At 37.3% G+C, this 27,535-nt stretch overlaps 1 pseudogene; it reads left to right on the top strand.

Moving 5' to 3' along the window:
* Nucleotides 1–16,922, top strand: part of LOC118977146 (putative malate dehydrogenase 1B) — a 54,932-nt pseudogene extending 38,010 nt beyond the window's left edge.
* Nucleotides 16,923–27,535: the final 10,613 nt, after the last annotated feature.

Genomic DNA, 27,535 nt, shown 5'->3' with positions numbered 1-27,535 from the left:
TGCAAGTGGGAGGCAACTAATCAGTGTTTCTGTCGTGTTGATGTTTCTCTTTTTCCTCTCACTCTGGAATCCATACATATATTTAATAGTAATAATAATGCTGCAGTAAGTACATAGGGTGCCAGTTGGGTACTGAAAATATCAGGGAGAACACTTTGTAACCTGTATGATTGTGTAACTACAATGCTGTACATCTGAAACTGATACAAATAAAAATGACCTAAAAATAAAAATATCTGTGGGGATTATGCACTGTTTGTGCAGCTTAGAAAAGGTGGATGTGGGAGAAAAGGCAAAGAACAAGTCAGCCTTTCTTTTCAGCCTCTGTTGATACAACCTGCCTCCTGTAGAAGTCCTACTCATTAGGTGGGTAGGACTTCCCATTAGATGGGTAGGACTAAGTGAGTTGAGTGAATTTAGACCAAGCATTGATGTAGAGTTACAAGGATCCCACTTTCAGCCACCTAAAGATGGCTGCTTTGGGACAGAGATTTTAGCCAAATGAACAGGCAAAGCTAGGATGAAGAGACTAACACCACACTAAGTCAAATATGCGATGTGTTTCAGATCTCCCAGCTTGTGCATTGTGATGAGAACACATCCACATGGCCCTACCTCTCCCAGGTGATCCTGTGGTGCTTAGCTCTTCTGCTCTCCAACCCCAATTCCCCCACCATCTCTTTTTCCCACCTCCCAGCTATTTTCTCTGAATCTGAGCTGTTGCCTGTCCTAGCTTGGTCCAGCCTGACTCATCACTTCAACTTCACTGGACTTTGGCTCTTTACAAAGTACTATTGCCTTTCCATAAATCTTTACCCAAGCAATCTCTTTACCTTTTCTTCAGTTTGAATAGAGACCTATTAAATTGGGTGTAGATTAAACCACAGTAGTGAACAAAGCACAGGGAACAAACTACAAGCTGCCTCATTTTAGCAGAGTCTCAGGACAGTTTTACCAACTTCAGAATCTTGTTAGCTTCAACTGAGCACGCCACTACACAGACAAAAGTGTAAAGCTACAGCAGCTATCTGTGAGTGATAAAATATACTATTTGAAGTCCCAGAGAAAAATAAGTACGAGGGTGTCCACTATAGACACCATAGACAGCATTTCCTGCTATTGGAGAATAGCACTAAGTGATCTGGCGTTTTCTTTCCCCTCGTAAGCTCTGAGAACATGGTCTTATTAATTCCAGAGGATCCGACTAAAAGGGTACAGTGCTCTGCAGCTTTGTTTTCTCACCCACTAACCACAGTGTCCTGACCACCAGGTAGCCTTCTGCATGTAGGATTACATGACACCACTATGACTTGCCCAAACATAGCTCACATAGTAGAATAATAAACCACTCAGCAGTTTCGGCCAAATGAAGCTCAGCTGTCTCCAGTTTAAGTGACATTCCTTCTTGTCACCAGGGAGTCGTGGTATAGTTGGGGAACAAAAAAATATGCTTATGTGAAATAATCACTGAACAATTTCAGGTAACATAAAAATGAGATCTCTTTGTCCATTGATTTAGGCTATGAGAATTATGCTTCAAGTTAACTCTTTTTTTTCTTTAAGATTTTATTTATTTATGTTAGAGAGAAGGGAAGGGAGGGAGAAATAAAGGGAGAGAGAAGCATCCATCAATCAGTTGCCTCTCTTGTATGCACCCCGACTGGGGACTGAACCTGCAACTCAGACCTGTGCTCTGGCCAGGAATTGAACCAGTGATCTTTTGTTTTGCATTGACGATGCCCAGCCAACTGAGCCACATGGGTCAGGATTTAAGTGAACTCTTATAGCTAGTTTCGCCACATGTTGCTAATTAAGATCAAACATTTTAGAGTGCTCCATTTCTTACGCCAAGTCCCCATTGTTTTCTCTTGTGGAAAGTCTAGAATGATGCTGCTAGGGGAGCCTTCCAGACAGCTGTAGACCAGAATCCCATCACGTGGGATTCTGCCCTTCAAAACAACCTTCATTCACCATGGAAAAGTAAACATGGGGACAGCTGGCTTGGGGAAGAAAACTTTGGAATTGGATATAATCATTGCCAATAAGTCTGTTTTGGCAACTCAATGCCTAATATAATCCCCTCACAAAACCAGATACTATAAATACAGCTATACTTATAGATATAGATGTGGATACATAGATGTAGATTAGATGTAGATGTAGTGCCCATGCTGTGCGAAGCTCTGAAGAGGTATAGATGTAAACACACAGACAGGGATTAGATATAGACAGCGTCTATGATGTGCAAAGCCCTGAAGCTTTGCCAGTGAATAGAAGAGACATACATCCTGCTCATTCTGTGAGGAGAAAGAGTCATTAAACAAACAATTAATTTTATAATTACTAGTATAATACATGTCTCAAAGAAGAAATATGGGTGCTTTAATTTGTGTGTGTGTATACATAATGATATTTTCATCTAGTCTTGAGACGTGAGTTAGCTGTCAGGATTCAGATTCAGCACTAATCAGTTCATTTTTCACCACCTATTGGGAAATGTTCTGGCTTCACTGCTAGGCAATGACTCCTCTTGCCTACACACTAGCAGCAGAGAAGCTCTCCCAGTCTTCTGGAGAACTTTCATACCCCATCTTCCGAAAAAAAAGTTTGAAATATATCTCAAGTTTATAGTACACTTGACTCAGGAGGACCAGCCCAGACCTCCCAATTACCCATCATGATGAGAACAATTATGTTTATGTGGCTCTGCACATCCCCTATAATTTAACCTAATCTTCATCTCTATATCACCCCAGAACCTTGCTTGTGCCTTATGGAACTCATTTATTATCAACAAATCCTTGTACCTTCAACTTCTGCTCAGCATCCTTACTACCTAGTGCTCTCACTGAAATTCGAACCTCTCCAAGGTCAGAGCTTCCCCTGAAGTCTTCTCAAGTGGCATCTCTTTTCTCTCCAATACTTCACATCTGACCTGGTCCTTTCCTTTATTACTGATTCCTGTATGCTCCCTGGAAAAATATGCACTTACTTATGGTAACACACATATACACGCAACAAAAACCGTACCTATCAGTTTACACCACAAGCTCACAGAGTCTGTATATAATTATTCTGTGCCAGGCATTGATCTGATTTAATCCTCACAACAGCACCATGAGCTGCAAGATCTATTCCCAAACAGTCCAGCCATTGTTAATATAATGAGGACAATTTGCATGACATCAGTGTAACGTGACAACTAAGGAGAGTGGACTGGAATGTACACGTGTGAACAATGACGACTTCACTGTGCTAGTCAGCACAGTGGGAGGTGGATGCCAGTGAGTGAGCGAGTACTGTGTGGTGTGGCTGTCACATTCAAAATGACTGAGCATGTACAGCAATAGACCTACATCAAATTTGGGTTAAGCTTAAACATTCCTCCGCAGAAACGATCTGGATGACTCAGAAAGCCACAGCTGTGGGCAACTGATGATTGGAAGCTTCATTGCAACAATGCTCCTGCTCGTGCATCATGCCTCCTGTAGAGTGTGTTGGTAAAATATCAAATCACCCAGGTGATCAGCCAGACCCTTACAGCCTGGAATTGGGGTTCTGCAACTTCTGGCTTTTCCTAAAACTGAAATCACCTTTGAAAAGGAAGAAATTTCAGACCATCAGTGAGATTCGGGAAAATACAATGGGGCAGGTGATGGCAATTGGGAGAACTGTGTGAGGTCCCAAGGTGCCTACTTTAAAGGGGACTATGGTGCCATTGTCCTATGTACAATATTTCTTGTACCTTGTATCTTCTTTAATAAATGTCTCTCTTTTTCATATTACACAGCTGGATACTTTCTGGACTGACCTCACATTCCTATCCTTACTTTACAGATGTATTAATGGTACCAGGGTATTAAGTTACTGCCTGCAATCAAACAGCTAGAAAATATTAGAGCCAGGATTCGAACTGGGCTCAAGTTTGTTCTTTTAATGTCTCTGTCATATTGCCTCCCACCATTTGGTGCCATTATCTTTAGTCTTTCCAGCCACTGCCTCTCACTCCGTGAAGATTTTTAGCTCTTAGATCACTGGTTCTTCCCACTACTCCAAATCCCACCATCAGCTTTGGTGGCTTCAACAGATATAGAGAAGATTCCTTCAAAACCAAGGCCACACAGTTTCTTGATGCCAGCCCCTCCACCATCTCCCTCTTTGAGTGCCCACTAGGTCTGTCTTACCAACAATTGCTCCTCTCCCAAATCTCCGTTTAGAACACCCCACATTGGGATCACCACAATGTGGTCACCACTTATCATCTTTCTGCTTCAAATATCTAGGACCTCCACTCCTAAAATTTTTCTACTGCTCTGCATTCTTACTTTCTCTTTACTTGCTTGGATTCCACGCATTATCATTACAATTTCTCCTTTGCACACACCGTCTATTTCTTTGCCCCTTTCTTCTGTAGTTTTTCTTGCCTGACACGAGTCTAATCCTGGTTGAATCTAGTTCTTCACCTATACTCACACTAAGTCTGTGCAGCTGAATTTAAAAATGCAGTCAGTTTTACTTTAAATTTATAAAGGCAAACATCTGCACTGCCTAGTAATTCTGTATTTTACTAATCAGTTTTCTCTTCCAGTTCAAAATAACTACTCCATTCACTTTCCTCCCTGTAGTATCACCTACTTAACCCTGCATAGGTGGTAATTTTGCCTCCTGTTCCCTGAGTAACAAGAGTCCAGAAAAAGTCCATCCTTCTTCTACGACCTGCAAACCTCCAACCTACCTGCATCTCTGCACATACACTGCCTTCGCCCTTTTGAAAGAGATGACAAACTAAGCTCACTTCTAACCACATTTTTTTCTGCTTCAGACTATAATGAACACTCAGTACAATTTAGAAACCCAACCATATATTCTGAAAATGTAAACAAAATAAAATCAAGTGAACTATGTCCAGTATTTTGCTTTTTTTTTAAATTTAGGCTTAGCTACTGATTTCCTCTTGGGGTCTATCTCAGTAGTTTTATTCTTCCCAAAGTAATCGTGCACCTATCAACAGGATTAATTGCAGAAATAAGTAATGGATGTAGCATCTTCACATTTTTATTGGATTCCCAGAATGAATTCTGCATTTCTCAGCACATGGAGCTTTTTAATTATTAATCATGTATATCATCCAAACCAGATCTATAACAAACATATAATATAGAGCAAACTACACCCTGGTGTCCAATGTGTGTGGGGACGAGACAAACCAGAGTGGGAAGCTCGAGCTCTTCGCATATGTCACCTGAGATACAAAAAATGAAAACATTTAAAAATAAATGGACCTTGAGCAAATGTTCATGCACTCACCTTGTGCATAATTTGGTATGAGAAAAGAATGTATTTGAATGTCCCATCCCATTCTTACAAAAAGAAAGAATGAGTCATGTTCTTCCAGAATAAGGGTTTGTGGATATGTAAGGTAATATTAACATCAGCTTTATAGTTTAGTATTCAAATATAACACTTGCTTTAAATACTCATCCTATCCTTGTGAAATGATTAGCGAGGTAGATGAAACACTTTGGCTACTTAGGTTTAAATCTTGGCATCGAATTTCCCCTTTGCCCTTTCCACCTCTCATCTCCTCAATAGACTGAAGCCCTAGCGAGGCAGGACACAGTGTCTCCAGGACATTTGTAAGAAGCTTATGTTGTACTTGGGGAGATGGGACGTAGACAGAAAAGCTCAGGTGATGACTTGATGTAATTTATACGAAGTGAAAAAATGACTATTTTCCAAACTGAGAGATCTGGCATGAATTAATTATGTGCAATCAGTTTATCAAACTTCTTTTCCTTTAAACACAAGTTTTAATCTTGTATTAATCTTTTAACCACCCACGTCTTGACATCATCTTTCACAAAGAGATTATTAGGGTGGCTTCCTAGCCGTCTTCTTTACTCTCCAATTCATGTTGTAGTTCATTGCAAACATATACTCCCATAAGCATGGTTTTTGGTACTCTTTACTCAGAAACATACTAGATCTCCCTACTTCAAATCTTGTGTAGTCTTACTTACTTTGCTTTACTTCTAAGATAGGACAGGAATTGTTCACATCCTTGCTTTTCATGACACCCCCACTTCTATCTAATTAGGTCAGTATCCTCATAGCCATACAAAAAGCTGTTGTTTCTAAGTCTTTACATCTCTCTCTCTTTCATCACCCGAGCAGCATCCTTCATCTTCCCTGCCCTTAAATTTCAGTCTCTGTATCCTTCAAGGCTCAACTAATAACCACTCTCTCCACGCCAGCCTCCCAGGCAGCATTACTCTGCCACCCCCTGCTCCACCAACGCCCATGGCATGTCCCACACAGACTAGCACATCTACACAAAAATTATTGAAAAGCTTATTCATCCATTTGTTCCTCCCAAGTATCACTGCCCGGGAGTCAGGCACTGCATTTTATACAGATTCCACTGCACGAGCACAGTAGTAAATATAGAGTAGGAATCTATTAGATGCATACCCAGTATATTTATGAGCCCTCAATTTGCTGATTTATATTTCCTTATTTAAATGTGTACATTTAAATAAGCTAGCATAAAATATTTATCTATTGTTTAATATGATTTCAGTATAATATTGCATGTGTGTGTAGTACAAAATACACTTTTAACCTTTATTTAAAGGATCTCTTATCATTATAAAAACTTATAATGATACATTTTTCTTTTCTTTTTTTCTTTCCATATTGAGAATCTTAGCAATATCCTGGGTTCAGTACAAGAGCAAAAGTTAGGAAAGATATTTTGTGGCCTCTGGAAAACAGAGAAAGTTCTGCACTGAAAGATTATGATTTGCTTAGTATCTCACACAAAGCTAAACAACTAAGCTTTTCTCTATCATAGTTTCTACCTCAGGCCGGGGGATGTAGGTTCTCAATACCTGCTTGTGAATTGATTGAGTAATTTATAATTCATTTGATAGAAAATTCCATTTCTGAAATGTGCTCATGAGGTCTTTAAGAATTAGATCTAGGTGGTATTTCCCAAGGCAATCCCGCATTCTAACTTGGAGATGTGATGCGAGGAATGGGAAGCTGGTGTTCTAATTTCCCATTTTTACAGTTTTACTGTTATCTTGAGAGGTAGCAGGCCTAAAACCCTGTTGCCACAATTCCAACTATTTTCTTTGGGTGGCAACAGTGTTTAGAGCCAGAAACAGTTTTCGAAACCATTTATTCTAACCCAGTCACTCTTCAGATGAGGATACAGAGCAGAGAAAACGTATATCAGGCCATACAGGGAGGCCAAGGCAGAAAAGTAAAACTCTCTCAATCTAGCAGCTACCTTACCGCCATTTAAACAGTGAGGGGTGGCAAAATGCCACCAAACTCTGGGGCTAAATGGAACTTACAGATGGTTCATTATTCTTTGCTTTAGCACTTCCAGTAATTGGCAAGCAGCTCTTTCTACAATGGAATGCCGCTAAAACTTAGAAATGTTCTTTGAAAGAGTAATTCTCAGTGTCTTATATTGAGTCAAAATTTCCCTTCCCACAACTCTGTAGCAACAGCCCTAGCCCTGAATTCTCAGACAGTCACAACAGTCATCCTCTCTTCTATGAGGCAGATGTTTCTAAATACATAGGACCCTTGAGCTTTCCACTGCTTGAGTTCTTCCAAACTTCATACGGTGCGGCCTCTGTTTTGCCAATAATCTCCTTAGAACATGCTCTTGAATGTGTTAGAATGCTTCCAGTTACAGGTGATTTTAAAAAAGATCAATTTAGCTTGAAGAACACATAAAAATCCCAGCCTCCTGTCAGTTTTGGTGTAGTCAGGTCAGAGCCCCGAGTCCATTTTCCTTCGGTTTGCTCTTCTCTGACTTATCTCTGTGCTAACTTTCTCCCAGACTGACTTCCTTCGCAATTGTTGGATGCCTGCCAACAGCAATTAGTGCTGCATGAAGCCTCATTCAGCAGGAGAGGCAGGTTGCTTCCCATTAACTGCTGAGAAAAAGAAAACACTGAGATTTACATCAATTGGCTACCCCTGAACCAATCCCTAAAACCAGGGGATGCCGCACATTGATAAGTTCAGCTTCAATTAATTGAACCAATGACAGTGCAAAGGAAGAAGGAATTTTCCTGATTGGTCTTGACATAATGTACCCTTGAAACTGTGGTGAGGTCAAGTCCACTGAAACCTTATTGCTGGTATCAACAAGGCAGGTGGAATGGACATGGAGAAAATAACGTGTCTTCGATCTATACCTAATTTGATACTCAGGTAGGGTCTGACTAGAGCCCAAGTTCAGTGAAATAACAGGACTCAGTTTTATTGCCCTGCCCTCATTTTGGAAACTGTTCTTCTATTAATGCAGTTTTAGTTTGAATTCACTTTTTTTTGAAGCTGGTGCATCTTTTGCAGTTTGTGGTTAACAAAAGGACCTAAAGTTTGTTTTTTATTTTGCTTTTTATTGTTTAAACATCAACAATAGTGGGGAATTGACTGTGGGAGTGGGGAGGGGCATGGGGTAGGGAAGAGTAATGGGGAAAAATGGCAGACAATTGTAACTGAACAATTTTTTAAAATAACAAAAAATAAGTAAAGATAACAAATAAAAAGACTTGCTTGTTTTCTTCTATAGCAATGAAATAATCAAATAAGCATTTGTGCTCCCCAAAATAAAAATACAAATTTCTGATTCATATGCATTATTCTATCTGCTAAGACATTTTTAAGTTCTGATAGTCAGTATGCTAGTTTACTCCTTCCAGACTGATGTCTCTTAACCAGATCAGATTTTAAAACAAAACCAAGAAAAAGGACAGGAACAAAGCCATGGGACACACCATGAGAAACCTCTCTAAAAAGCTAACAGCAAATTACTGGTGACATGCAGTTGTGCAAACAACTACACACCCTCCTACCCCTACTATCCTTCAGGCATATATCTACGTTAGTGCACAAGGACTTTCTGAGTGAGTCCATCAAAATCCTTACCCATATACCAATATTGCAACCTCCCAACCTCCTGATATCTCTCAGGCTACTCACTTTGTACATATAAAAACAAGCCAGGCTAATTTGGCAGGAATATTTGTATTGATCTCGGACTGATCCTACAGGTAGTTCCATTATTTTCTAAATACTCTCAGTTCCTTGTTAGAGTAATCCATTCTAGAATGCTATGAAAGATCAACATTCTGATTTAATATCTGCCTTTTTACCATGTGAGAGAATTGGGGTGATATTTGCTCGGATCATATCTCCTGGCACCAGGCCCTTTCTCTATGATTTCTATAGATTACTGCCAATCATGCTGTGATTACATCTCTAAGTCCTTTCAACACGTGGGGATATAATTTGTCTATGGCTGCAAACTAGAACTCATTTAAAATGCCTGGGTGGCTTTTTGTAATTTCTTCTTTTTACATACTCTGGGACTTCAATTCACTCCTAATGGTGTTTTCTATCCATTCTATTGTAATAGTAACATTTTCATAGTGGCAAAGACAGATACAAAATCAGAGTGGAACAATTTTGCCTCCTGACTGTATTTGCTAGCATCTCACCGTATTTTCTAAGCAGTGGGGAGATCTGTTATATATTCACAGTTATGATTTCTAGCCTTCCCATAAGTACTCTCCATTGGGAACATTCTTCTGGTTCTCAACTTTTTCGTTATCTAACATTTATTCATCATCAGGTCTTAAAGATAATCTCCTTAGAAGCCTTCATTGATCCTCCAAACCTAAATTAGGTACCTCTCCTGTGTCCTATGATACTTCCTAACAGCCTTCTGTGGAATTTAGCACACGGTACTGTAATTGCCTGTTATCGTCTCTGTGTTCCCCACTTAACTATAAGAAGATAGGAGGCAAGGGCCGAATATTTTTCTGCAGAGATTTTTTTAGTGCTTGTCACGGAAGAGGTACTTAACCAATATTCAAAATTATGAAGGAAATTAAAACTCTAAGGTCTTTTTGTTAATTTTAGCATTATTCTAATTCTTTTATTTTTCCCAAGATTTTTTAAAAATTTTTTACTGCCACAGCACTGACCAGTTTTCTTGGCAGGCTGACTAAATCTAGAGTAACAATTTCTTCAAAGCTTTTCTCAAAAGATTACTTGTTGTGACCCCTAAGGTGTTCATTAAAATAATCTTTCTCATGAAAAAAACTTCCAGTACCCAAACATACTCAATTAGAAAACTATCACTTATTATAAATTCCCTTCTGAGGCATGTGGAGTATATCCCTACAAATGGGAACATATCAAAATAAAAGTAAGTTGACCATTTTGCAAAAACAAAAATAAAACAAATTTTCTGGTTTAAGATTTCAAAACACATTTCAGTCATTAAGACAACTTTACTATTTTGAAAGCTGAAAAAATACAGTTTTATCCAAAAGATTTAGTAAATTTTAGTCTTTAGTGTTTCTGTTTTACCAAGGGGTATATTCTACTTATATGCTTTTCTTATAACAATAAACCTCCTTAACTTCCCATTTGTCACCTGTTCAGTGGTTTATAAAAGTTTAAAGCTAATGGTATAACAAACCCAAATAATGATAGTTCATATTTGTAAGTGCATTCTGGAATAAATAAATAATGAAGATGCAGTCAGCTTCTATTAAAAGTATAGAGTCTGAATGTTTAAGAAGTTATCTACTTATGGGGAGGTGGAATAGTCCTGATTTCATCTGACTTTAAACTGTAAGAAGATTCGATCCAGGTTGGTTGTTGAACAGGTGATTTAAAAAAAAAAACACTCCGGCCCTGGCTGGCGTAGCTCAGTGGATTGAGTGCAGGCCTTTGAACCAGACGATCGCGGTTCGATTCCCAGTCAGGGCACATGCCTGGGCTGCAGGCCAGTCCTGGCAGGGGACACACCAAAGGCAACCATACATTGATATTTCTCTCCCTCTCTCCTTCCCTTCCCCTCTAAAGATAAATAAATAAAATCTTTAAAAAAATACTCTGTTTTGTCACTTCCTTTCCCCCTCCTTGTTCAGTACTATCTATGCAGCAATTGTCTTGATCTACTGCCACAGTTTAGCTGCTCCAGCATTTTGTCAAACTACCTTGGGCTTTCATCTACAGGCTGAATGACAAACTTACCTGACCATGCTTCCCAACTCTAGTAATTAGTCAAAGACCATTTACAAGCAAGAATTGGACTGAGACCCAGAAGTATGTTTCTCTAATCAGAGGTTAAAGAGAAAATTGTTGATGGTTTCAACTAAAAGTTATGGTGGAAATTTTTCTGCAACAATCATTTAGCTAAGTGTAATGACAGATGCTAAGAGAGAAGACAAAAATGTCATCTTTAATTTTTTGAGTATTATGAATATATTTACAATTAATATTGTACCTAGAGGTATTGCAGCTATGAATCGTCTATGCAAACTGGGGCAAATCACTTAACCTCTATAGGCATTGATTTTTCCATATAAAAAATTAGCCTTCCAAAATTTTCAGTCTACAGAGTTGGTAATAGGGAGATCTTGAACTATTTTTAATATGTCAGAAAACCTTTAGGAACCTTGTATTAATCACAATGAGGATTCAGTTTCTGATACATGAAAAGCACTTAATAATTCACGAATTAGGGAATGAATGCAAAAAGTGAATTAATAAAGGAAAATAGAATATTAGCTTTCATCTTCACTTATATCAAATGTACAGTCTACTGGTTATTTTTTGCTGATGTGATATCCAATTATATATTCTCTTGACTACGGACACGTGAATTGAGTTAGTTATTAAATGCAATTTGAAGACTAATATTTTAAATAACTAGAGTCATGGGTATTAATAATAAAAATAATCTTTGGAAACAATGTTAGAAACCACTGAAAGACAGAAAATACTGTCACCTATAAAAGTATTATTAATCATTTTCATTGTCTCTGTAACATCTATGAGGAGTTCTTGAAATTTTGACAGAAATTGTTGTTACTGTCATCATCTCATGGGCTTTGAACCTATCTGTGACTCTCCCTTCACCTAAATCATAACTAACTCTTGAAGAAAATTAATAAAAATGTTCCCATATATATACTGATTACAGCTAAGGTCCTATGTGAGCTCAATTTTTCTTCAGTTAAAACAACATTTTCTGCATCAATTCATTCATTCGTTATGATCAAGCCTACAGAAGGATAGCCTTTCCTTCAGGACAAGAGAACTGATCCAGGGGAAAAGGCAGAAAGTTTTGTACCCTCCTTTTACTTAGGTCACATTATCAGTCCTTTTTTGATAAATAAAAAATAAAAATATGCCCTGGCTGGTGTAGCTCAGTGGATTGAGTGCGGGCCTGCGAACCACACAATCATGCTTCGATTCCCAGTCAGGGCACATGCCTGGATTGCAGGCCAGTTCCCAGCAGGGGACTCACGAGAGGCAACCACACGTTGATATTTCTCTCCTTCGCTCCTTCCCTTCCCCTCTAAAGACAAATAAATAAAATCTTTGAAAAAATAAAAATTTATATTTTTTCTAGTTTTTTTGAAGTTACATATAAAAATCAGTGGTAATTCTGCTCTCCTACCCCTAAATATATTTCTGAGTTTGTAACACCTCTACTCACTCTTTATGTTCATTCTAGCTAAGTGGGTAATGAGCTTTAATGTGGTTCTTATAATTCACTGACATTCTCAACTATAGGATCTAGGTTTGTTTGCTGACTTTTACTTATAGCATGTATTGCCCTTTATGTCTGGATATTCTTTACATGCTAGACATAGTATTTGAAAAATTATTTGGGAAGTATTTTGAGAACTAGAATCGTGGTACTTTCCTTTAAGGAGAAAGCTTGCACTTGCTTTGCGGTACTGCCAGCTCCAGACCGGAGGTATACAAACAGCTCACGATCTGGGCTGTATTATGCTATGTGCCCTATTATTCCTGACATGCGGCACTTTGAAATTTTAGCTCACTGGGCAGACAGTCTACTGTTTGACTCTGGGTCTTATAAGTGCTCTAAACATGGCTTTTGAGGGCTTTATCTCTTAAACATTTTATAATAAACATTTTCTGAGCTAATCAAATGCAGTTGGAAAAAAAGAAGCTCCTTTGAACAACCTTTTGCACTACATAAATAAATAAATAAATAATGCAATTTCTATTAAAAAAGCAAAGGAATTTTATGTTATTTGACCTTGAGTAGATGCCTTTTAGTGCATATTTGCACAAACAACAAGCTATTTTATTTTGTGCAAGGGAATTGACCGTTGTTCTAATTTGTCCAGGCTATTGTAACAGGCTGTCGCTGCCCCACAGATTGGGCTTATAAGTAATAGAAATTTCTCCCTCATGGTTCTGGAGACTGCAGGCCTAAGATTAGGGTGACAGCATGGTCAGGTTCTGGTGTGGCCCTTTTTCTGGCTTGCAGACCATTGTCTTTTCCTTTTATCTTCAAGAGGCCTAAAGAGCTCTCTGGTGAATTAAATTAGACAAGCTACTAATTTAATTCACCAGGGTCCGATCCTCATTTTCTTCTTAAAGCCCCACTTCCAAATACCATCATATTGAGGGGTCAAGATATGAATCTTGGGGGTACACACTCGGTCCATAACAACTGGGATAGTTGCCCAGTTTTAAGAACTTCAGTGCCTTGGCATTTAAGGTGCAAATGATTCTAAATCTTTTTTGCTCAGAATAATTTTAAAAAATATTTGCATTTGGAAATGCATGCATTGTAAAGATAAATTAAAAGATTATCCAATATAATCCTATCTTCTTAGTCTATAATTAAAAGCAGGAATTTAGTGCCTTGTCAAAGAATATTAATTTAGCCATTAAAGTAAATCATAGCAGCATGAACAAGACTGACACAACCTTATCATCTGTTTTCTCTTGTCCAGCAACAAACACTCCAAAATGGATTGATCAGTGCGTTGACCTCAGACATGAAACTTACATCTTTTCAGGTCAATTTACCTTTAAGAGTCAAGTTAGCAAACAATCCAACTAAAAAAAAGAGAGAGGACCTGAATGACGCTTCTCTAAAAAGGATGGCCAATAGACGTATAAAAAGATGCTCATTGTCATTAATCATCAGGCAAATGCAAATTAAAACCACAACAAGATATCACCTCACACCTGTCAGAATGGCTATCATCAACAAATCATTAAATAATAAGTATTGGTGGGATTGTGCACTGATGGTGGAATTGCCAGCTGATGTAGCCACTGTGGAAAACAGTATAAAGGCTTTCAAAAATTAAAAATAGAACTACTGGGTGACTCACCATTTCCACTTCTGGGTGTACATCCAAATAATACAATAACACTAATTTGAAGAGATATATGTACCCCTATGTTCACTGTAGCATTACAAAAGTCAAGATATGGAAGCCTCAAAGTTCCCAGAGATAGACAAGTGGCTAAAAAACTGGTGGTACACAATCAAAAGAACCTATGCACCCCAATGTTCATGGCAGCACAATTTACATTAGCCAAGTGTTGGAAGCAACCTAGGTGCCAGTCAGTAAATGAATGGATCAAAAAACTCTGGTACATTTACACAATGTAATTCTATGCAGCAGAAAGAAAGAAGGAGCTCCTACCCTTTGCCACAGCATGGATGGAATTGGAAAGCATTGTGCTGAGTGAAATAAGCGAGGCAGTGAAAGACAAATACCATATGATCTCACCTTTAACAGGAACCTAAACAACAAAACAAACAAGCAAGCGAATTGTAACTAAAGACACTGAAATAGAGAACAGGATGACAGGGACCAGAGGGGAGAGGGGAGGGACTTTCAGGGGAAAAGGGGAAGGCTTTACAGAAATGAGTATAAAAGACACATGGACAAAAACTAGGGGGGGGTGTAAATGGGAGGGAGATGGGGAGGGCTGGAGGGTGGGCTGGGATGGAAGTAAAAGACAGAAGACTGTACTTGAACAACAATTAAAATAAAATAATATAAATTTAAAAAATGGTGGTACACATACACAATCAAATATTACACATCCACAAAAAATAAATAAAATCTTACCATTTGTGACAACACGGATAGATCTAAAGGGTATTATGCTAAATAAAATAAGTCATATAGAGAAAGACAAATACATTATGATTTCATTATATTCTAAATCTAAAGAACAAACAAAACAGAAACAGACTCTCAGAGAACAAAGTGAGAGTTGCCAGATGCAAGCAGGAGTCAAGGGGCAGGTGAAAAAGGGGATTGGATTGAGAAGTACAGACTGGTAGTTACAGAATAGTCAGGAGGATGTAAAGTATAGCATAGAGACTATAGTAAATAATATTGTAATAATTATGTATGGTTCTGGGTGGGCACTAGAATTATCAGGGAATCACTTTGTAAATTATGTAAATGTCTAACCTCTATGCTGTAACCTGAAAACAATATAAAATAATACTGAAGGTCAACTGTAACTGAAAAATAAAATAAACTAATAAATAAACCTACCACATTGGTTAAAAAATGGAAAATATAAGTAAGTTTTATCCATAATCTCAGAGTAAGAGCAGAGATAAAATTTAAGCACAGAGCTGCACTATGATCAAATTCATGCTTGCAAGAGTAGCTGAAAGATTCGTGTGGAAAGAATAAATGGAGCCACAAAAATTCCCCCATGATTTGGAGAGAGCTTTTGGATCACAAAGGAAAGGGGTGGCTTTGGGGAGGGTATATTGAGTTCCTGGAGCATGCCCAATTTCATACATACTCTGGTGTCACCTCCGGCAGGACCACTGAGCTGATGAAGGCAATTGTTCAAGAGAACTTGGGGTCACATATAGAAAAAGAGCTAGAGAAAGAAGCCCTGAAAGACCTCATCCACCCCTCACAGGTCTGGGTCACCTGTGTGTCTGCTCCTGCCTGCCAAAACCTCGTTCCCATCTTGACCAGTGCTGAAGCATTTGGAAGGCACAGAGAAATTAGCATAGCTCTATTTGACAATAAGCAGGCAGAAGAAAATCTCCAATTCCTTGTGACGGAGACCAGGAGCTGGTGTTACCCTCCCTGCAGAGTGTCGCCATCTGCACTAGAGTGGAAGAGGCCTTCCACCAAGCCTACGCTGTCATCATCCTGAGCGACCACACCAACAAAAGAGTGTACATATTGAAGGACAGCATCCAGAGCAGAGTAAGCCTACTTCTGTGTAGGCTTACAGGTACCTGATTGGAAAAAATGCTCTTGATTCCGTCAGAGGAAAAACCTTTGTCTGTCTTAAAACAATGTTGCTTCTGAGATATGCCCCAACCGCCATGCACAGTGTTATCCTTGGGACACTGCGGTAGAAGGGCAAACCAAACTGCACTGGCCAGAAAACTGAAAACAACCTTTTCTTGCATCAAAGATGTGACAATTTGAGGAAATATTAGTTACAATAGCTACGCTGATCTGAGAAAGGCCAAGGTCTGATGATATGAGGGTACTATTTGCGGACCTTCTCACTTTTCACACCCTGTTTTAAGGTTTTTGATAGTGAATGTGTAAACAGAGAATTTGTGGCAAATCTTAAAGAGCTGACTGCCAAAGGAAAACAATGGAGACCTCTTAGCTGCACGCAATACTAGCCACTACCTGGAAACATTAGTACGAGAGCTCACTGCCTGGGGAGGTCTTGTCCTGAGGAGCACTGAGTGGAGGCCAGTTTGGTAGTCCTGAAGGGATGTCCTCTCCATCCATGCCTGTGACATTTGAGAATGGAACCTGGGTGGTTCTCACAGATCTCAAAGATATTGACATAAATGCATAAATAACGGCCAGAATGACAAGTTATTTAACCCAGGAGAAACTTGTGGCACTTGGAGATTTGATAAATGTTCAGCCATATCAATCAGTTTCGGTTTCAGAACAGAAAACTAGCACTCGTTCTGATCTAATCAACCGAGAAAAAGAAGAAAAGATGTAATGATACCAGATGTGGATCTTTCAGATCTGACTCCCAAGACCAACTCCGAAAGCCATGCAGTCAAGAACCCGGAGTGATTCTAAGGCAAGCTGTGCAACAGTGACAGATCAAACTAGGAAAAGTATGAATGCACTGGGTTGGCCAGAAGTCCGTTTAGTTTTTTCCGTAAAATAAACACACATTTTTCACCTTTACCAATAACTTTATCAATTTGGGTATTTTGGCTATCTCTTGCATGGTATAATAGTGATTGCTCACAATTAATGTCTCTCAATTTGATCGCTATCAGCTTCAACTGCTCTAACCAATCATGGAGTGTCCAGAGAGAAATCTCCAGCATGAAACTTCACAAAGCATTTTTGACATATTGATCAGTCACAGCACCTTCTGCATACACTGCACAAATCTTTTCTTTGCATTTGAGTTTCATTTTGACTTTTCTTGAAAAAATAAAGTATAATATGCCAAAATATTGCATTTTTCATCTTCAATATTAAAATGGCTACAAAAATTCAGCAATTTTCATGTTTTTTTAAATGCATGCTGATATGACAGCTGTCACAATTCAACCTAACGAAATTGTGTTAAATGAAGTTAAAGACAACTAAGTGCTACTAGAGCCATCTCACAGAATAAAAAAAAAAACTTTTTGGCAAAATAATATTTGGTATTATAGTAAATACAGAAAGACCCATTATGTGTTTACTTAAGAATAATCTGAAGGGTTTACTTTGGTCTTAGATAATATTATGGTAGACATTTTAATGATCGTTTGACAGCACGCACACAAGAATGTCGGAGTTCAATTATTTTGTGTATCTACTCATATGCTTGTTATTATCAATTGCTCATCACTTGGTATCAATTATTATTTTTGAACTATAATAAAATAATGTGTTACTCAAAAAATAATAAAATTTAAGTACAAAAGAAAGTCCAATTAATAATGACTGTTAAGTCCACAGGCTATAAATGCACATACAATGAGAGACATATAAAGCACGCATCCTTAAAGTCAGTCTGGTTCTTCTGTGTTTGTCCCACTCTCTCAGAGCAGAAGCAGAGGTGCGGCACAGTCCAAAAGCAGCACAGATGCGCAGTTTGGTCGGTGCTCCTAAACCGCAGCACTGGGTCAGTCCCTCATGCTACGGCCCAAAGACAGAGCAGCCTCAGGGAAAATTCCAGAATAGCAAAAGCCTTTTTCTTTGAACTAAGTAGTATATTTTTATTGATATTCATTAATAGGGTGCATTCCTTTTAAACAGCTTAATGGCATACTTTACATACTATAATAATCACTCATTTGAACTTCAATGGCATTTAGGATATTTACTGAGTCGTACAACTATCACTATAATCCAATTTTAGGACATTTGCATTACTTCAAAAAACTCTGTAACTATTAGCATTTACTTCCTTTTCCCTCACCTAACCTCCTCAGCCCCCAGCCCTAGATGGTCACTAATCCACTTTCTGTCCTTCCGGAATTGCCTAGTCTAAATATTTCATATAAAGAGAGTTATATGCTATATGAACTTTTGTGATTGGCTTCCTTTACTTAGCATAGTTTGGAAGTCCATTCATGTCATAGCACATATCAGTACTCCACTCCTTTTTACTGCATAATAATATTCCACTCTGTAGATATAGAAATATGCTACTTTTGTTTATTTGCTTATCAGTTGTTGGAATTCAAGTTGTTTCCACTTTTTGGCTATTATGAATAATGCTGTTATAAGAATCAGTGTACAAGTTTTGGTGTAGGCATATATTTATATTTCTTTTGAGTAAATATTTAAGAAAGATTTTGAACTCTACTCTTCAAGGACCCTTCCTCCCTTCTCTGAAGTTCTAGCGGGGTTTTGCAGGAGGAGGAAATTCTCAGGAGTCAGCCAAAGTGCCTGAAAAACTCTTGTTATCCACCCCTCACCCCAGCTAGGCAAAAGTGCTGTTCTGCTATTTTCCCACCCTCTGTTGCTGTGCTGGGCTGGTGCTACAGTGTTTTTCTCCTTCCTGTAGGCAACACAGGACCTGCAGGTATAAAGTTCCTCCCCAGACGTCCGTTGTCCTTAAAGCCAGCTCTTTTGATTTTTAGATTGTTCCTTCTCTCCGTGTTTAAAGACCAATCAGCTTCTGCCTTTCTAAGAATTCTCAGTCTTTTAATTTTGGTTTCACAGAATGAACCATACAGTCACTTCTGTCGCAGAACTGAATCTTAATTACAATCTATACAATTATATCCAGGGAAAGAAGCCAGCTATGTCCATTAACGTGGCAAAAATTGGGAGAGGATTTCCAGTTATTTTATTGCCCTTATAACAGAGATCAACCTGCTGCTACATCTCCCTCTTCAACACTCTAGTTTTGGTCATCTATTACAAACTAATTTGAGCCCACTGGACTCCACACTCACCAATACATTGGGCAGAAGTGTATGCCATGATCCCAAACTTCTAAAACTGTCTATTTTGCTGGGGTGGGCAATTTACTTACATGAATCTCTTCAGAGTAATGAAGTTGTCAACATTAAAACTTAAAAAAGTCAAAAATTTAATATAATAAAATTCTTCAGCATTATACATTTAGGAGATAAATAGACAAGGTAAACGGTCAAGCAGTGCATCCTATGAATAGACAGGAGCAGATAAGTGAGGAAGACAGAGCATCGTGAGCCTTCTAGCATCTTTATTTCACACAGAGCTGTGAAGTAGCCCGCAGTTTGGCAGTATCTTCTTTGAGAGGGAAAAACAACTCTAACACTGACCTTGAACTGTTTTCTAGTTCTCCAGAATGCCTTATGAAATGTGCTTAAACAGATTGAAAATTGCTTCTCTCTTTCTCAGGCAGATTTTTAATTACAGATAAAGTATTCCTGCAGAAAGAACACTCTTTTAAATCAGATTTATTTTTATTTGTTTACAAATACGTATTTTTAAACTGACTTGAAACTTCTCCCTTGGTAGTCCCAACGCCAGGGCCAGGCTGCGTTGTTGACATTGACCATCACTACTTAAAACCTTGTAAATTACCTCTCCCATTCAGAAGTCTACACGTTTAAAGTGAGATTTTTTTTTTTTTGCCTCTTACATATAACATTATTTCTTCTAGCTCCTTGGTACTTTGAAGTCACCCATTTAGCCACTAAAGAAGAAATTCTTAAAGGATTAATTATACAAACAATTTGGTGAAGATTTCTGGGAAATCACCACAAAAGACAGATTATAATGGGTGGTTGCAACAAGCAGAAAATCTCTCCAGAAAAGGTTTTTAGCAGGCTCTAAGAGTCAAAAATTCACAGTTTTGCAAATAGTGGCCCAGGTTACAAAGGCCCTGACTGTAGGTACACAGAACTCAGCCCAGGTGGTGACTGACGCAAAGGTTCACTCCTAAACAAAATTGTGAAGCAAGTGAAATTCACCTCAGTATGCACAGCAGCATCTTTCTCCTTTACCTCCCTTTCTCTGAATACTCCCTCCATGCTTGAAGCACCCCCTGTTTGTCTCTGACAACACAGACTTATTTAATAACGTATCCATTCGGTGAAGAATCTGTAAGATCCAAGTGCCAGATGCCAGAAGCATTAACACACATAAGGCATAAAATATACACTTACTAACTCATAGCCTAATGGGGAGAAAGATACAAAATAAATGCAGTCCAGTGTGATGAATACAATAATTAGAGTGCGATACCATGTATAAATATGACTTATAGAAGAAAGTTATAAAATTCACGTAGAAGATTCAGGGAAGATTTTGAATTGGAAAAGACATTCAAACCAGGTCTTGACCCAGTAGTTGTGAAAGATATGTGTAGGGGGAAAGAGTTCTGTGAGAATTAAGTGAATATAGGAAAGCAGAAAAAGTTACAGCAAATTGCTTCACATTGAGGTATGAAATTGCTAGGTAAAAGACTAAATTAGGTCTAAGGAATAAATCCCTAAAATATGAATTTTCAGGAACTGAAAAATTAGGAATAGCACTTGACTTGGCAGGAAAACCTTCCTAGAAACCCAGACAAATGAGTTATTTTGCTAACTCTTAAATATAGAAATCTAATTTAAATGTAGAAATTTAATCCTAGTCCTTTAGTCTATATTATAATTGTTTTTGTAGGTTATCTTCATCATTTATTCACTTTCGTACCTCCAAAGCCCAGCAAAGTGCCTGGCACAGAAAAGGCATGTGCTAAAAATGTGTTGAACCAACAAATGAATAAAGGAAGGAAGTAATTAACTACAGTATCGCTTAAAAGCAATACAATAGGAGGCCTGGCTGGTGTGGTTCAGTGGATTGAGTGCTGGCCTGCAAATCAAAAGGTCGCTGGTTCGATTTCCAATCAGAACACATGCCTAGGTTGCAGGCCAGGTCCCCAATAGGGGGCACACAAGAGGCAACTACACATTGATGTTTCTCTCCCTCTCTCCCACACTTCCCCTCTGTCTATAAATAAATAAATAAAGTATTTTTTAAAAAACAATAAAGTAGTTGTAAAAATATCTTGAGTGGTTAAATAAATTATGGCTTACATATATAATTGGATATAACATAGAGGCATTAAAACAATGTTTTATGAGGTTCTGAACCGTATAACAAATTACTTAAAAGTAAAGGGTAGTGAAAAGCAGAATGTAGCATTGTATGTATCACTACTATGTGCATATTGCTCAAGTATTATAATGGTCAAACTTGGATGACGACTTCTATATGACTTTTCCTTTCTTCTTTATGCTTTTCAATATTTTCCACTTTTTTACACTAGTATATATCACATTCTTAATTAGAGTAAAACATTAAAACTTACTTTTTAAATTGCCAGATTTATTCAACCAATTTAACAGATTACTCAGAATGACACCTTTTTGTGAATATTTGCTAAGTGCTAATTTTCTCTATAAATATATATTTTTATTTCTATTTCACAAAATACACACACACACACTTATTTTCACTCATACAAACCCATACGCACATTTGCATGTGCACAGCAAGCATCACCTAAAACAGACTACCATGCTGCAGACTATCATTCTATCAGGCTAAAAGAGTGTTTGGTCAAAATATGTTTGCCATTATGCTGATAGTAAAACATCCAATCAGATTTTTTTTCTACTTTGATTTTTATCTAGAGTTGGATAAAGGCCAGAAAAAATTCAGGCAGTACTGTTTTGAGCAGCCTGAAAATAGCAGGTCTGAGTGAACACTCCAGGTAAAGATGTTAAGAATTAGGGTCTGTGGCTCCTCTCCTTCAGGGCTCTGGAATGTGGTAAACGTGTCCCCACACCCAGTTACCCATAAACATCTGCTCACACCAGGTCTGTCTGATCTCTAAGATTTTTACCAACCACTGTTAATGTGTCTGTTTATTCTTGGTTTTAATTTTCTCCATTTTGCTATTGGAGATGTATAGCTTATGACATAATTTTGCAAGTCTTTTTCTTTCCATCTCTAGCCACATTGCACCATCCCCTCTTAAGACCAAATCCTTCATGAAGTTCTTAACATGCCCTTATTGACTAGCTCATTGTAGACCTTATAAAACATAGAGAAACAGTCCAATTATGGGGTGTTTAGTATAAAATCAAGTAATCACTTCCTTATTCACACTGTAATACTTAGTAGTTTGTATGAGCCCCACGTATTTTGACAGAGATTTGCTGACCTTCTGTTAGGAAAGTAGGCCATTTGCATTTACAAACTAAATTGATTGTCATTTGAAAATAAAGAGTAAACTCATAACATGTCACTGTGCAAGACAAGACATAAAGGAGTCTACCCAGATTAAATCTGATTTACAATTTTGAAAATCACCAGATATATAATATTCATTTTAATAAATCATTGAACTTCAAAACCATCTACACCATCGTCCTAACCTGGCTATAAGCTAGCATCCCACGTAAACACGCTAATATTCTTTTCAAGTTAGATCACCCCATAATTTCAAATCACTTTATTTGATGTCTTCATTGTACTGTTTAAAGAGCTTCATTCACCATAGCAGGCACACATAAACCTAGTTGGAGACAGTACAAAAACAAGTTTCTAGGTCTGCAAGAAACATTTAAAATTATGGATTAATTTTAAACAAATAAACTCCCACCTCCTGAGTAATGACCTAGATTTGGATTATAAAGAGGAGTTAATGTACAAAATGTTGCCTCTTAGTCTTCTGTGAAAACTGGTTATTTTAAAGCTTAGAAATTCCAAATTGATATTTTAATATGACACCAAGGGAATATTCTCATTCCCAGCCCGCCAGTGGCCACTGAAAAGGAAATGTTCTCACGGTCCACGCCGCCCCAAGGAGGTGGCAGTGGCAGCTAGCCCTGACCCAGCTCTCACTGCCTCCTTGACCTGGAACGGTGCCTGTGACGTGGGACATCCCCTCGGCTCCCAGTGAAACTGGAGACGTGAGGGTGTGACTTGTAATAGTCTGTATACAAGAGGTTATACCATATCAAAGTTCAGGTAAAATTTATTATTTATAAACTATGACTTTCTATTATTAACAACAAAATGTTTGAGATAGTATTATCTCAAGTGTATTTTTCCTTTTCAAATGTTTTATTTATGAAATAGAAAACTGGGTTCGCAATTACTCTAATCATCATTTTAAAACTTTCCGAATTGTTTTTTTTTCTTCTTGCAGTTGTGCTGCTTTGCAGATGCTTCTTTGATCTCACTGACAAGGAGATGAAGCTCTCATGTGAATAATGACTCTCAAGTCTTTGGTATCATAAGACCCCGGTGTCTGGCTCTCAGCCAAAATAACCTGTCCTTGCTCTGAATTGCGCTAACACTTTGCTTCAAGTCAACAGCCTCCATGGCGTGGGGGCGCGTACTAAGTACTTAGCCCAAGACTGAAACAGTAAATATTAGATAAAATTGCTGAATAAACAAATAAACGGCTTTCTACCTTTTTACAGTATTATACTTATTTATATTCATGCCATTTCTGAGACCATTAGGTTCTCTAATTACATTATCATTTCCTCTTACTACACACATGTGACATGCTTAAAACAGAAATCATGAAATTACAGAAAACCACAGAGAAATAATTGCTTATAATACCATCAACCAGATATAATTATTATAAACATTTGATATGTCTTTATACTACAGCCTTAAATCATATATTTTGTTCTAAAATTATCTTTTGCATATTAATTCGAGCCTATTTGTTTTTCTCTTAAAAACATATGGTGTATATTTCTCACATTAGTAAGTGTCAATCAACACAACCATCTAATAGTTAATTAGCTTTCATCATGTGACTGCCCCTGCCTACTTACACACATCATACCAACAAATACTGTGCTCATGTGTGTCCTTGCCTGTTATCTTCTTATAGGCAAGATAAAAATATTTTGTGCTTGGTAGATATTTAGTTAGTGTAGATCAACTGCAAAAAAATTGTTACATGAATGATTTTAATATAAGAGGGAATAAATGGTAGATTTACTGGTAGTCATTGGTATCACAAAACTTTATAGATTTGATACTGATATTCTCTTTCACCAAAAGTTCAATTCATGACTCCATTAAAAACTTATCTGGTGATATTATTCAGAACTGTGGAACTCAGAATGAAATGCAAATTTCTCAATATTTTTCCCTAATGGGGTCATAATAAGGTTACAGTTTGATAAATATTAGACCTTACATAATGCAGCATTCCACTTTACAGAGTGCTTAGCAGTATCCATAACAACCACGGTTCTTTTAAAATACTTTAACTGCAACATTCTTTGGAATTGTTGATGGTTTATTATGACAAAATGAAGACAATTGATAAATTGGTTTTAACCAAGATGAAGAATCAGCTTTATATTCTGCTTTTTTAACCAGGCACTTGTTGTATTGGAAAGGAAAACGATGAGGGATACTGTTTCTGCGCTACCCGTTTGAAGAAGAAGATTGTGTAAAGCATTTGAAGTAAAAGAATGTTACCCTCAGGACTGAAACAACTGAATTTAGTAAACTGAAGAAATTTTAATACGTATATTAGTCAATCAGTCAAAAGACAAAACATTATAAAACAATCAAAATCACTTCAAATTAGTAGAATTTTAGCACTGGTTTCTTTTTTTCAGTTAACATGGCATAGCATGACACAACTGAATATGGTCAGTAATTACTCCTCTTTAAAAACAATAATATTATTTTTCTGTGCATGAAAGAATGTGTATAGTTAATCTAATTAACACTAATTAACGTTTTACTTTTTAATATACTGTGAATTATTAGGTAAGTACAACTGATAGTCAAATGCCCATAGTCCTGGGAACAGAAATAATACCTTAAGGAAAAGATACTAAGGAGTCTATTGGGCACCTTAAGAAAAAAGTTACAAAGGTAGAGTAGAAAAACAGACATAAGGAAAAATATTTTACTCTATATGGATGAAGGATAGTAGAAAGGAGAAGTGAGAAAATTAAAGGAATAAGGAGTAAGTCATGATACTAAGATCAATGAAGCTAGAAAATAAAATACTTTCTATTGTTAGTTTTCTCATATGAAACTAAGAGAAGTGTATAAAAAGGTCACCGACATCTGTGTGCAAAGTAGTATAGTGTGAAAATCCTGGCCGTCCTGCTGAATCCTCCATTGTAACACACATCTCTAGCAGTGTGCAAACACCCTTCCTCCCAGACACCGCCAACGCCGCCAGTGGCCACCTTGCACCAATTCATCTGAGATCCAAAATTCAGTTGTAAACAATTTATTAAAAAACTTACCTCGGGGAAAAATCTCACCAAAACCTGCTGCTAAATGTAATCACTTGGTGAAAACCTTATTAACATTTTTTATGATTATTAAGAATCATCCAAAACTATCTTAATAAAAGATTTTTTATTTCTACGTGAACATTTATTTTCAGTTTCTATAAATAAATCCATTTTTACAATATCATTATTATTGGCGCAGTTATCGGCTAGAAACACTATTTAGTGTGCTCCCTGGATTTTTCCTTTTAGCACATATTTCATGTTTTTGCCAAAAAAATGTGCTAAAAACTGGCTAGATGCTCTCAGCTGTGCTTCCTCTTCCTGACACGTGAGAAAACTTAGTGTCCCAGACTCCCTTGTGGTAAGGCAGGGCCGCATCCCGGGGTTCTGTTGAAAGAAGGTGAGTGGAAGAATTTTATACCTCTTGGAGGACTGGTTAAGAGTCCCTGTCACTCACATTTTGCTTGTTGTCAGTTAAAAGCAGAGAAAAGCTATGAAGAAATGTGAAGAAGGCCTACAAAACAGCAAAGCCATAGATGGAAAGAACCAGGATCCTTCAATCATGTGCAAAAGGCCATATATCAAATACCCAAACTGTGCTATAGTCTAGAAATAAGCATTTATTTTGCTAAGTTATTGATATTTGGGGGTTGTTTTGTAACAACCATCATTAATCACCCCCAAGTAATGAACTTCCCATTAAGACTTTTACTGTTGACATTATTCCTTTTGTATTTGAGTGTTAGGTTTCGTAGTTTGAGGAGCATTCTGTCCTGATTGTTCTCTTCAAGAGTTTAGCGAGGTTCATTACTGAGTTCAAAAGGAGTAACTAAAATAATAAAGGGGTTGCTCACACCAGGTTGTTAACTGAACTACCTTGTAATCAACCAAGGCTGGTCAAGTCTGCACACTTTTTCCTCCTGTATATCAGTCTTTAAACTATATCAGAACTTAAATGCTCTGAAATATATAGTTCAATTCATAGTTCAGTTCATGAAATATAAATCATTCAGTTCATAGTTAAGCGCTGATAGTACTTGATTACTCTTCAAAGCCAAATACTATGTTTCTAAAATTTACACAAGATAATTATGTTGTAAAAAGTACATACATGCTGACCAGACAAACAATATTCCAATGGTAAAATACTGAAAGATAATGAACTAACCATTCATAAAAGAAGATATGGAAAAAAACTGACTAGACTGGGAAAATATGTTTAACTTTACTAATAAGGAAATTAAAAATAAATGAATTATATAATATATTTTTACTTATCAAATTAACAAATATTTATAACATGTTAATGTATATGTTGATAAGTTTAGTGAGAAATGTACTGTTAAGACAGTGTCGACATACTTGGAAACTGACAGAATTATTTGGGGAAGCAGATAGGCAGGACATATCTAAAGCCTTCAGAATATTTATTCACACTGGCCTAATAATTTTCTTATCTAATACAATGTAAACAAGTGATCAGAAATGTAAACATTGATTTAAATGTACATTAGCATTTGTCATACTTTACTGTAATTGTTTTTATAGGCTCTCTTCATCATTTACTCACTTTGGTACCTCCAAAGCCCAGTGAGGTGCATGGTACACAGTGCCTAACGCAGAAAAGGCATGTGATAAAAATGTGCTGAATGAACAAATGAGTAAAGGAAGGAAGCTATTAATACAGTATAACTTAAACAATAAAGTAGGAGAAAGATATCCTATGAATGGTTAAATAAGTTATGGCTTACATATATAATTGGATATAACATACAAGCATTAAAATAATGATTTATAAAGTTCTTAATGGTATAAAAATTGCTCAAAAGTAAAGGGTAATGAAAGGCAGGGTGTAGCATTGGATGTATCATATGCTAACAATCATGCTAAGATGTTCATAGACACATGAAGTTAAAAAGAAATGCACTACTATGTGCACATTGGTCAAGTATTATA

This window comes from Sturnira hondurensis, unplaced genomic scaffold (genome assembly GCF_014824575.4).
Source record: "Sturnira hondurensis isolate 20B ecotype Veracruz unplaced genomic scaffold, ASM1482457v3 Scaffold0021214, whole genome shotgun sequence".
NCBI classification, from domain to species: Eukaryota; Metazoa; Chordata; class Mammalia; order Chiroptera; family Phyllostomidae; genus Sturnira; species Sturnira hondurensis.
Note: the sequence above shows the minus strand (reverse complement) of the source record. Positions and strands in the feature narration are given on the sequence as shown.